Consider the following 12836-nt stretch of genomic DNA (forward strand, 5'->3'; position numbering starts at 1 on the left):
AAAGTAAAAAGGGGTAGGGGAAATTAATAATATATTTTACCTAACCAGAAATATTCCAAAATACTATCATTTCAGAAGGGAAGCACTATGAAAACATTAATAAGGTATTTTATATTCATATTTTCATAGTAAGTCTTCTAAAACTGGTGTGCAGTTTTATACTTAAAGCACATCTTATTTTGCACATTTCAAGTGTTTAGGAGCCACATGGTGACAGTAGCTACTGTATCAGACAGCCTGGTTCTAGACTTTACCCCATGGCCCAGAAATATTTTTCTCCCTTTGATGGCCAAACTCCTTAGGTGCTAGAGGGGGCTGAGTCAGAGAGAGATTAGAGAAAGCCCATTTTTAGGCTGGTTCCTATAGAGCATGTCCTTGGGCAGCAAGAATTGCCTTTACAAAGTGGCAATGTTTGTCAGTTGGCAATTGACAGAACCAATAAAAATTATCACACATTTCTTATGAGCATTATGATCGGAGTGAAAAACATTCTTTTAATGCAGCTCTTGCTTTAAGAATAAAGTTGGAGGGATCCCTGGGTGGCGCAGCGGTTTGGCGCCTGCCTTTGGCCCAGGGCGCGATCCTGGAGACCCGGGATCGAATCCCACATCGGGCTCCCGGTGCATGGAGCCTGCTTCTCCCTCTGCCTGTGTCTCTGCCTCTCTCTCTCTCTCTCTCTCTGTGACTATCATAAATAAATAAAAAATTAAAAAAAAATCTTAAAAAAAAGAATAAAGTTGGAGATCACAAGCGTGCTCTGAACAGAATACTGGCACTTAGAGAAGCTTTTAGAAGAAATCAAAGATTCCAGAATATCAGAACCGGATGAAATTTTGAGGAAGGCCATGTTTACATGTTTGGAAATTAAGACCTGCAGAATTTCATGGGCTTTACCAGCCAGCAGCCGGGTAGAGGCAATGCCAGGTTTAAGACCTGGCTTTTTTTTTTTTTTTTCTTTTTTAATAAAGTTAAACAATAAAACAAAAATTCACAAGCTGCCTCCCTGTCCACCCCCCCTCCCCTCCCCGCAGTCTTCCGGCTGCCCCCCACCCCCCCTCGCCACACGCACACAGACACAGGGGTATCAAACTAAGAAAACGCAACTGCTCTAAGGACGAGGAGACGAGATGAAGGGAGGAGGTGAGCTGTGGTTCTCCCAAATCCTGACCCTAATAGTGATGCCTTGGTCCTTTATCATGCAGTGACACAGCATTAGGAATGCAACAACATCGGAGGAATATACAACTAATTTTACGGCTGTATCCTTAGAGAGTGAGTGGAGACTTGGATGTCACGTGGCCAACCTTATCTCTGGGAACAAATACATTCTTACCATAATTTTTTTTTTTTTTTTTTTTTGGAGGGTGGGGTGGAGGTAGGTAATGGTTTTCTTCCTCAAATGTGTTTATTTTTATCCTGGTCAATCTACCACGCAACAGTTACTTTGCTCTGCGCTATGGAGGAAAGAGAGAGAGAGAGAGAGAGAGAGAGAGAGAGATACACAGAGAAAGCAAAAGAAGGAGTAATGGCCAATCTTTGGGTAAAGGAGGCCAAATAAAACTGTCACGTGAAGGCTGGGGCTGACAGCCTCATGGCTGCCCTTCCCACCCACCCATTTTGCTGGAATTCACGACCTTGAGGAGTTCCTTGAACCTCAAGAGCCCAGGAATCTAAGATCTGTTTGACACTGCCTCCCAGAACTAGGGGCAGGAGGGAAGATATTGGGTTCTGAGCGATTTTTAAAGGGAAAACTAGAAGCAGATGATTTAATTACCAACTCTTGACCCAATTTATTTTCAGCAGCAACAGCAAAGTCCTACAAACCAGTGACACAAGTCAAGTGATTATTGTTTAAATGTGAGAGTTGAAAAGGAGAGAGAAAGGGGGAAAAAAAAAAAAGCTCTGACTTCATATTATGGCTTCAGGCCAGACTGCAAAGAAGGAATCTGTGAAATTCAAGGTCCTTGAGTCTATTATTTCTCTTTGCTATTATTTCTGAAACAAGACCTGGGCGAAATCAATTCGGCTTCAGAAAGAATATTACTTTAATTTTCTACATAAAATTGTCAGGAAGTCTGGGTTAGAAGAGGGGAAAAGACAGATGACTATCACCCAGGCAGAAATTAAATGAATAAATTAAATGAAGCAAAGTACATTTATATTACCAAAACTCTGGTCATGAGACAAAACACATCTTTTGGCACAAACTCCTAGGGGCTTAAAAAACAAACCATCAACACAAATGATGAGGTAATGCCCCTGAAAATAAACTCTCTCTTGAGTATTAGAGGATCAGCACGAGATCAAACAGAATTAATTTTATTTTGATGCAAATGTATCCTTAAAGCTTTTAATTAGAGTTCATCCGAGAATATGAGATTTTCATAAAAATGTGGCTTCTATTCCCTCTTCTCAAGTAACTGATATACAATTTTTGAAAAATGGAAAAGCTCTTGGGAACATCATTCTGCCCAACAATGATGAAATACTAACTTTCTCGTCCTACTTTCAGAGTGGGTTTTCCACTAACCATAAATTCAATCTGCCTCTAATTCAATCTCTACCAGATGTTGAAAGAACAGCAAGGAATCTGAGGAAGGCGGTGATAACACTTCTGTGAGTGTTCCCCGCAGATATTGAAGTAGCTCACGGTCTGGTGGGACCATTTCATTGCTATTAAGCTTTTGGCATTTAAGGGACTTAAGCTTTTATTCTTTACATCCTTCGCCTTCCCTCTTGGTTGGCAGAAACCTTTGTAGAGTTTGTTCAGGCTGAATTGCTGGCATGGTGAGATCATTCAGGATCATCTATGGCTGTTTGTATGATACAGACAGATGGTTCCATGGCTCTTCCCTTACTAGGTAAATACCAGTCCATTCTCTGGGTGGAGAAGTAGATAAAGTTGATTTTTGGCATTCAGTTCAACAAAAATGTTGAGGGCTTACTCTGTGACCAGCCATGCCAGATGCTGTGTCTATGAGTGCCCACATGTTCTACATGGTGAGCTTACAATCTGGAGATCCAATAGCTCTATTTCACATCACTTTTTCTTCCTTTTTTTTTTTTTTTTTTGGACATACACACTAACCTTGTTTCCTTTTCAGGATATAAAATTCATGGGCTGCCCAACTGGGGCAGGCATATGTCCTCTTGTTTAGGATTTATTCTGAATTTCTATCCCCCAAATAAAAACTGACCTTCCCTAGGTCTCATTCTCTCCTGATTTTGCTCTCTAGTGACAAGCTAGTTTGATCCATGATCTTCCAGAGCTGGAAGGAATCATATAGCTCACACAGTTCAATGTTGACCACTGACCACCCCACATTGCCTCCATGGACTCACTGGAAGCAAATGCCTGGAGAAGGTCCTAAGTGATTTCCTTGATTTTGTGGACATCTTCTATTGTTACCTGATGGGTATCCATTCCTGATGATAACAACACTTCAGTTTCTTTTTTGAGGAGCCTTCTCTATCCCCCTCTCCATTCAAGTTTTCAAGGGACGCTGACCCCTGCCCCAGGATTTCAGGGGTTAGTCCCTGACCTGGCTCTAGCTGATCAATACATTTCTCAATCATTCTCAATCATCTAGCTGATCAATACATTTCCTCCTAGGAAAGCGACCAGCTCAGCAATGTGCATATGAACCAGGTCAGGCCAATGAGACTTAGTTCTACCATGGATTCAGTTTTTTCAGTTTTGTGAATCTTTTTTTTGGCTTGAGACTCTTTCATCAGCTCTTGGGAGGTTCCTAACCAGCACATCATCTCTGAAAGCTTTCTATGTCACAGGCATTGTTTTAGGATAGAAATTACATGCAGATTCCAAATGCTATGGGACGGGCATAGACCAGGACATTTGGGAGCTTAGATCTCATGGATGGCTATGGTCTATTCTGGCCAATCCTGAAAGCGAGCTCTGACCTCTAGAACCAACTGACCATGGCAACATAAACTTATTAAAAGATTAGTCTTGTGAAATTACTGGCTTCCTTGTCGGGTGGGATGGGTGGTAAAACATATAAGGGTGAGGCTTGGGGGGGGTCTCCTGTGGATGGTGACCCATTTCTCTCTTCTTATCTGAATCGCAGTCCTTGGTACTGAGAATGCCACTCAAGTGATTACTGGTTGAGTGGAGAATGACTGAGCGAGCCCTGTCCTTGTTCCGTCTATATTGCTGTTTGAGTTCTTAAGGAGCAGAGTGGTTGTCCTGAGAGAAAATGGGTCAGGAGAGGCTGAGCTTTCCTTCTCAGATTACCCAGGGCAGTGGTGATGCTGAGCAAGGGGGTTGGGGATGTGAAGACAAGGGGAGGGTGGGATAGGAGCCAGTACCAGCTGAGACCTCCAGGATGGCACTGGAAACTGTGAACCATTGGAACCATTCGCTAACTTCCACTAAAGAAACATTTGGAAAACTTGGGAAGACCTAAGGAAGAATAGAAACGTTGCCAGAGTCCCACTATGCAGAGCTAATGTTTGTTAACAATTTTGTGTGTATTGACTTCTAGGTTTCCTTCCCATGTAAATACACTCAGGTGCACCTGTAAGTGCCTGAATACACAGAGACACACAGGTCGCTGGGTACTGCTTCTGCTGCCTTATCCCTGGCTTTTCCTGCTGCACAGGGTATCCTGGGCATTTCCCTCATAAGCAAAGTATTCTTAAGCCTGCTGGATTAACCTCCAAACAGTTCCAAGATGCCCTTATCTGACTCCCACGTTTCTAAGTATGTGCCAGCTGCCCGAAAGCAGTTTTCTCTTGGCCACTATTTCAGGGGAACATCTGCCAGCTGCCTCTTTCTCCTCCTTCTGCAGCAGCCAAGTGTTTTATTGACCCCAAGAAAAAGCCCTGGGCCAGGATCAGGGACAAGCCCTAGGGACAGGAGGACAAGGAAGTGCCTTGCTAAGTCCAAACATGTATGGAGAGCTAGTAGCGGTACCATTCATATCATTGTTGATGAAGATTCAAATGCAGATCTGATCTCACTCTCTGCTGCCTGCTTAAAAATGCTCTGTGGCTGCCCATCGTTTTTAGGACAGCTACCTAAATCCTTACCACTGGGGGACCCTGAGTGGCCTGGCCCCTGGGGACCTCCCTGGCACCATCTCCTCTGTCTGCCCTGGTGACCTGGACTTTATTCCTCTTTCCTAGCACTGTGAGTTGCTTGCAGGCCTAAGGGGCTCTTCTCTGCCTCTCTCTCTTCCTAATCCTGGATGACTAAATTCCTATGTAACCATCAGCCCCAGCTCCAGCAACATTCCTTCAGGAAAGGTGCCCTTAGGATGGGTGTCCTGATTTGGTTCTGTGCATCTGCCCTTCACTGCACTCACTGCATTCACTGCACTTGCACTTGCAAGTGCATATCAACCTATGTGCTTGCTTGCTTGAATCTCTGTGTCTCCTGCTGGTCTGCAAGGATGGTGTCTGTGCTGCTCACCGACTCATCCTTAGTGCCTGGGTCAGCACTGAGCATACAGTAAGGTCTCAAGAAATCAGTGGAGGAAGGAAGGAATGATGTCATTATTGTCATTGGGGTGGGAGGAGAGGCAGGGAGGCACACAGCCAGAGATGGGCTTTGTTGCCGCCCCTCTTTCTTCTCACCTCTCTTCTCCTGCCAACTCTGTTGATTTTTCCAGCAACCCCTTTTCCTCTGCAAAACCCCCAGAAGGACTCCAAACCCCTTGACCTTGCTTCCCTTCTCTAGTTCCCTGCCAGAAACAGGAAGCAGGAGGGAGAGGGGTCGGGACCATGGGGTTTTGTTTCTACAACATGGAGAGGCCCCAAACTGTCTAGAGAACCCTGAGTGTCCTGGAGCAAGCAGAGACCTCATACTTGTCAAATGAGCCAAGGTCATGAGGCAGAATTGATGGAGGCTCTGCAGTGGGAACCAGGTCCTCTCAACGCCTCGAATCCAGCACAGGCCATCCTTGCATAACTCAGTCAGGTCAGAAACTGGAGGGGATCATAGTTACTATTTTCCTGTTTTTGGTCTGGAGCTCTGCTCCCCTTTGGAGAGGTGGTGACCACTGCTGTGATAATCACACCCTTCCCATCCCGGAGCCCCCAGGACAGTGCAACGAATCTGCTCACTTGAATGTGCATTTTTGTTCTTTGCTGCTGAATCTCAGCCTGAATTTGAATTTCTGAAGTGCATCCCCACCCCGTGACCAAGAAGGAGAGTGTCTCCCACAACTGCTGAGCCTCTTTCTGAGGTAGGTGTGCAGTTACTTCTGGGCTCAGAAGCCACCAATGGCTCTTTTTGCTTAGGCAGGAAAATCCAAGTTCTCTGCCACACATGCAGGGCCCTTCTGACCCTTCTGGAAAGTTGCTGTGCAGGCAAGTTCTGTTTGGACACACATGGCTCCCCACCTGCGGCTCCTTGCCCGGAATGCCTGTCCTCCTCCTGCCCACGTCTGACCCCACCCCCACCAGTTCCTTCAGGATCAGCACAAACCTTGCCTTCTCCTCCCTCCAAGTCTTTTCCAGCTCCCTCGAACCAAAGCCAGCAGGCCCCTGTGCCCTCATCCACTTCACTCTCGGCAGCATTCACCTCTGCTGCTGGCCTGTCCCCTTCGCCTCTGTGATACCCACCCGTCCTTGTCTGCCTTTGCTCTGGATACATGCTTTTCCACCCAGACACTAAAGGTGGCATTTCTCCAACCATGGCTCCAGACTCTCTCCTCTCATTTCCCACCTACGTGCGACTGACTCACAAATTTCTGTCTCCATCTTAGATATTTCCTCTGGGTTCTAAACGCTTCTATCCAACTCAGATTCTCCACAGCATCTCCCACTAAGGGTGCCTAAGACAAGCTCAGGATCTGCTCCCTATTTCCTCTGCCTTCAATCTTGTCCTTTTTAGGGTTCCCTTTCTCAGGAAGTGGCATCACCATCCATCCAGGCATGCAAGTCAGAGCTCCGGGAGTCATCCTGGGCCCTCTTGTTACACACACACTTATTTATGTCGGACCCTGGCTTTTGCTCCTGTGTGTCATACTGTCTTCATTCTTTGTGAACATGTGACCTCTCTCTGTACTAAGACTGCAAGTTCCTGGAGAGAAGAGATTCTCTTATGCATCATGCCAGGCCCTAACTTTAGCATACTGCTATATTCCTAGCAGGCACTCAGTAAATGTTTACCAATTGTTTAAGCAGCCATAGAGCAATCTATGATGCACAACCAAGATAGATATGCAGAGGCTAAAAGGGGACTGTTGGGTGATTCTTCCGTGCTGCCTAATACCAGATGTCTGATCTGAGAAAACATAAAGGATTTTAAGGTCTCTTCGTGCTTCTAAATCTGTGATTCCAGGGAAGTGTGTGTGTGTTTTCTAAATTTTTATTGGAATTTGAGTTAGTTAACACTTGAGTGTGTGTGTTTAAACTGATAGAGAGCCTAATTCCAAGCATTAAACTTCTAAATTTTCAGATGCACACATGGCCATGGAACGGCTGTGTTCCGAACAATAGTTTTGTTCCTTACAGTGCAGTGTTGGGATAGGAAGCAAATGTTTCTTCCTTGTTTTTTCAAGTTCTGTGGTGCAATGCATCAGGTCATCGGCATGAAATGAAAGGTTGAGTCCATTCTGTCATAATGTGAAGGGTTATGTAAGGTAAAAGGGCTAGAAGGGAAGTGATTTATGAAACTCACCACAGACATAAGAAAGGGCCAGATTTATGGCATTTGGTAAGAAATTACAGGCATTTTATTTTACTAAAAATATTTATTTATTTGAGAGAGGGAGAGAGAGCATGAGACAGCATGAGAATGGGGGAGGGGCAGAGGGAGAGGACAATCAGACTCGGCACTCAGAATGGAGCCCAACACAGATGGGCTCCATCCCATGACCTTGAGGTCAGTCATGACCTGAGCCCAAGGCAGATGCTTAACCTACTGAGCCACCTACATGCCCCAATTATAGTTTATTTTTAAAGATTTTATTATTTATTCATGAGAGACACAGAGAGGTAGAGACATAGGCAGAGGGAGAAGCAGGCTCCTCGCAGGGAGCCTGATGTGGGACTTGATCCTGGGACTCTGGGACCACACCCTGAGCAGACGCTCAACCACTGAGCTATCCAGGCATCCCAACACACCGAGGTATCCAGGCATCCCAATTATAGGTGTTTTAATATGAAAATTGAGAGATTATTTTTAAAGTGGGATCTTGAGTTAACTACAGTGATACACTGAATTTTCTAAAACTTCAAGAACTAGAAGAGGACCCATCTAGTCCAACTCCTTAATTAATGCTCAACTCCTTATACAATAGATTTGCTAAGTAGTTAATCAGGCTGTACTTGAATGTCTCCAGTGATGGTGGGTTCACTACCCTATCTTTGAATACATCTGACTATTAGAACGTTTTTGTTTGGTTTGGGCCAAAGTATTTCCATGTAGCTTTTATGTGTTTCTACTCAGTCTTCCCTTTAGAGCTGTACAGGGTAAATTTGAGGACTTGTCTACATGAAGCAGAGGACAGTTCCCAGATTCCTTAGAATTCTACTTATTTGTTGTTCATTCATTCAACAAATTTCTTCATGTTCCACACCTAGCTGAAGAATTGTAAGACACAGAACTATCTCCAGGGCCAGGATCTGTATCTCCACTGCTTCCACAGTGTCCAGCACATGCTAGGCATTCAGTGGATATTAACTGAATGAATGGTGGAAGTCATGACTCTTAACTAGAAATGTTCACAGTCTAGTTTGAGAGGCTTATAGTCATAGACATAGCTAAAGAAAAGATAATAAATCTGTGAGAAAATGGGCAAATGATATCAACAGGAAATTAATGGGAGATGAAAGCCAAATGGCCAATAAACATTTGACATAATAAAGCTCAATCTCACTAGTAATCAGGAAAATGTAAATTGAAGTGACAACATACCATTTAAAACTCATGAGACTGGCACAAATGGAAAAGTCTGACAACACCAAGTGTTGGTGAGAATGTGGAGCAATTAGAACAATAATACCCTATGTTGGTTGCATAATGGATAAACCAGCTTGTAGAGCCAGTTGAGACTCTCTTGTAAAATCAAAAGTGCAGAACTTTGACACAGAAATTTTATCACCTGGTATATTCCTTAGAGAAATGATTTCGTGGATTCAGAAGGAGGCATGCATAAGAAGTTCATTATAGTTTTGTTGTAGTAGCAGAGAACTGTAAATCATCGAAATGTGTATCAGTGACAGAATGGGTAAACAAATTGTGCTGTATCCACCAAAGCACTACTTATCAGATAGCAGTAAACTTGAATAAACTAGATTAAATGTATAAACATGAGTAGTTTTCAAATATTGCAATTAGCTAAAAAAGCAAGTTGAAAAGGGCTGGGTTACAGTATTCACACAAAATTTTATCATTTTTAATTGTTAATTTTTTAAAAAAGATTGATTTAAATGTCTATACTACCCAGGGCAATTTACATGTTCATTGCAATCCCTATAAAAATACCATGGACTTTCTTCACAGAGTTGGAGCAAATAATCTTAGGATTTGTATGGAACCAGAAAAGACCCTGAATAGCCAGGGGAATATTGAAAAAGAAAACCAATGCCGGGGGCATCACAATGCCGGATTTCAAGATGTATCGCAAAGCTGTAATCATCAAGACAGTGTGGTACTGGCACAAAAACAGACACATAGATCAATGGAACAGAATAGAAAACCCATACGTGGACCCTGAACTTTATGGTCAACTAATATTTGACAAAGCAGGAAAGAATATCCACTGGAAAAAGGACAGTCTCTTCAATAAATGGTACTGGGAAAATTGGACAGCCACGTGCAGAAGAATGAAACTAGACCACTCTCTTACACCATACACAAAGATAAACTCAAAATGGATGAAAGATCTAAATGTGAGACAAGAATCCATCAAAATCCTGGAGGAGAACACAGGCAACACCATTTTTGAACTTGGCCACAGCAACTTTTTGCAAGATATATCTATGAAGGCAAGGGAAACAAAAGCAAAAATGAACTATTGGGACTTAAGATAAAAAGCTTCTGCACAGCAAAAGAAACAGTCAACAAAACTAAAATATAACCCATAGAATGGGAGAAGATATTTGCAGATAACGTATCAGATAAAGGGCTAGTATCCAAGATCTATAAAGAACTTATCAAACTCAACACCCAAGAAACAAACAATCCAATCATGAAATGGGCAAAAAAGCATGAACAGACATTTCTCCAAAGAAGACCTACACATGGACAACAAGCATGTGAGAAAATGCTCCGCATCACTGGCCATCAGGGAATTACAAATCAAAACCACAATGAGATACCACCTCACACCAGTGAGAATGGTGAAAATTAACAAGACAGGAAACAACAAATGTTGGAGAGGATGTGGAGAAAGGGGAACCCTTTTGCACTGTTGGTGGGAATGTGAACTGGTGCAGCCACTCTGGAAAACTGTGTGGAGGTTCCTCAAAGAGTTAAAAATAGAGCTACCCTATGACCTAGCAATTGCACTGCTGGGGATTTACCCCAAAGATACAGATGTCATGAAACAATAGGACGCCTGCACCCCAATGTTCATAGCAGAAATGTCCCCAGTAGCCAAACTGTGGAAGGAGCCACAATGTCCTTTGACAGATGAATGGATAAAGAAGATGTGGTCTATATAGACAATGGGATATTACTCAGCCCTCAGAAAAGACGAATACCCACCATTTGCTTCAATGTGGATGGAACTGGAGGATATTATGCTGAGTGAAGTAAGTCAATTGGAGAAGGACAATCATATGGTTTCACTCATATGGGGAATATAAGAAATAATGAAAGGGTTTATAAGGGAAAGGAGAGAAAATGAGTGGGAAATATCAACGAGGGTGACAGAACATGAGAGACACCTAACTCTGGGAAACAAATAAGGGGTAGTGGAAAAGGAGGTGGGCAGGGGTTTAGGGTGACTGGGTGACGGGCAGTGAGGGGGGCACTTGACAGGATGAGCACTGGGTGTTATACTATATGTAGGCAAAGTGAACTTCAATTTTTAAAAATATGTATTTATTTATTTATTTGAGGAAGAGATGGAGAGCACAAGCGAGAGAGACAGAGGGAGAGAGCAAGAATCACAGGCAGACTTCCCACTGAGCAAAGAGCTGGGTGTAGGGCTTGATTGCCCAACTCTGAGATCATGACCTGAGCTGATATTAGGAGCTGAATGCTCAACCTACTGAGCCAACCAGGTATCCTTGCACAAAATTTTAAAACAGACAAAGCAATATTATAAAAATAACCATATATGCTGGAAGTCAGTGTGGGAGTGATAGATAATACATTCAGTGTAGTACTTGGTTATGAGGTCAGGGTAAGGAAATGGAACTGAGTATACATGAGTTTTCAGCTGGATTTGTGCATGTGTGCTTGTGTGTGTGTGTTTAGCTGGGTGTGGTTGCGTGGGTAAACATTAATTTTTTATTTTTATTGTTTTGTAGATGAACACATTACAGCCATGTTTGAATCCTCGCCATAGCTGGTTGGATCTGATGGATACCTAACTTCCCTGGACTAATCCGATATTTGATATTTTACATATACTTGAAATATTTCTTTTTTTCAAAAAAGGAAAAGGAAACAGTGGCAATGGTAACAGATAGTGGTGTTTGGCTGAGCTATACCTACTGATCAATTTCCTTTTCCCTTGCTGTCTTTTGCCAAATACCTTCCCAGTCTCTCTCGCAGTAAAGATGGCCACAAGACAGAGTTCTAATGAATGAGACATAGACAAAACTTCTTGGACTCTTCTTGGAAAGCTTTTACTTTTCTGATACTATGGTCAAATCTAGCTAGCAGCACTTATCCTCTCCTTTCTCCTGTTTCGAACATGGATAAGATGTCTGGAGCTCTGATGGCCATCTTGCAACCACGAGGAAAGTTCAAGAGAATCACAGAGACACTAGCTTTAACATCATTGAACCACTGATCCAATGCCAAAAATTACCTGTCTCTCCACATCTTGCTATGTAAAGACCAACCAAGCAACCAACAAACCAACGAAGGCTGTTCAAGATTCTATAGACCCTAGAGATCGGTGTGTTTTAAATCCTTTCTAATTGTTATGATGCTATGCTATAGCAAAATATTATTAAGTCCCATCATATCTTGTTCCACTTGGCTAATATCTCTTTAAGTGAGGCAGCTCAAACTGAAGGCTATATTCCAGGGGAGTCACTTTTTTTTTTTCCAATAAAGGAAGACTGTCACCTGTCTCATTTTAATGTATATCTATTTATATTATTATTCTCTAAGACCAAGCTCACTTTTTTGGTAGCCTCATAACACTGGAGATTCATCCTAAACTCACAGTCAACTCAGGTTCCAGAATCTTTGACTACTAGTTAGTTTAAGGTTTACAGAGCAGTGATCCTTACAGTAGGAGGTAGAACTCATTTCACTGATAAGCAGAGGATCACAGGGGCCCACTCACTTTCCCCAAAGCCACACGAGTCACAGAATTGCCGTGATCCTTCCTTCCTCTGAGTACTTCTCAGTCTGCTCCAGCATTCAGTGGATATTAACTGAATGAATGGTGGAAGTCATGACTCTTAACTAGAAATGTTCACAGTCTAGTTTGAGAGGCTTATAGTCATTGACATAGCTAAAAAAAAGATAATAAATCTGTGAGAAAATGGGCAAATAAAGCAATCTTGGTCCTAGGTGGTTGGCTCAAGGGTAGGTACCTGGATGAATCTGGACCAATTGAATTATCTCTTTGCGATGCTTTCAGGATTAGAAACTGCTCTAATTTCTAAGAATTCAGTGCAATGGATGTGGTGAGGAACTCGAAGCTCCAGTATTTCAGGAAACTGCTAATCCGACA

At 42.9% G+C, this 12836-nt stretch overlaps 1 long non-coding RNA gene across 1 annotated transcript in view; it reads left to right on the forward strand.

Moving 5' to 3' along the window:
- Positions 1–12238, forward strand: part of LOC140633579 (uncharacterized) — a 60295-nt gene extending 48057 nt beyond the window's left edge. The window contains exon 2 of the long non-coding RNA XR_012031160.1: positions 11452–12238. This is a non-coding gene — a long non-coding RNA (uncharacterized lncRNA). The remainder of the gene's footprint in view (positions 1–11451) is intronic.
- Positions 12239–12836: the final 598 nt, after the last annotated feature.

This window comes from Canis lupus, chromosome 5 (genome assembly GCF_048164855.1).
Source record: "Canis lupus baileyi chromosome 5, mCanLup2.hap1, whole genome shotgun sequence".
Classification (NCBI taxonomy): Eukaryota; Metazoa; Chordata; class Mammalia; order Carnivora; family Canidae; genus Canis; species Canis lupus.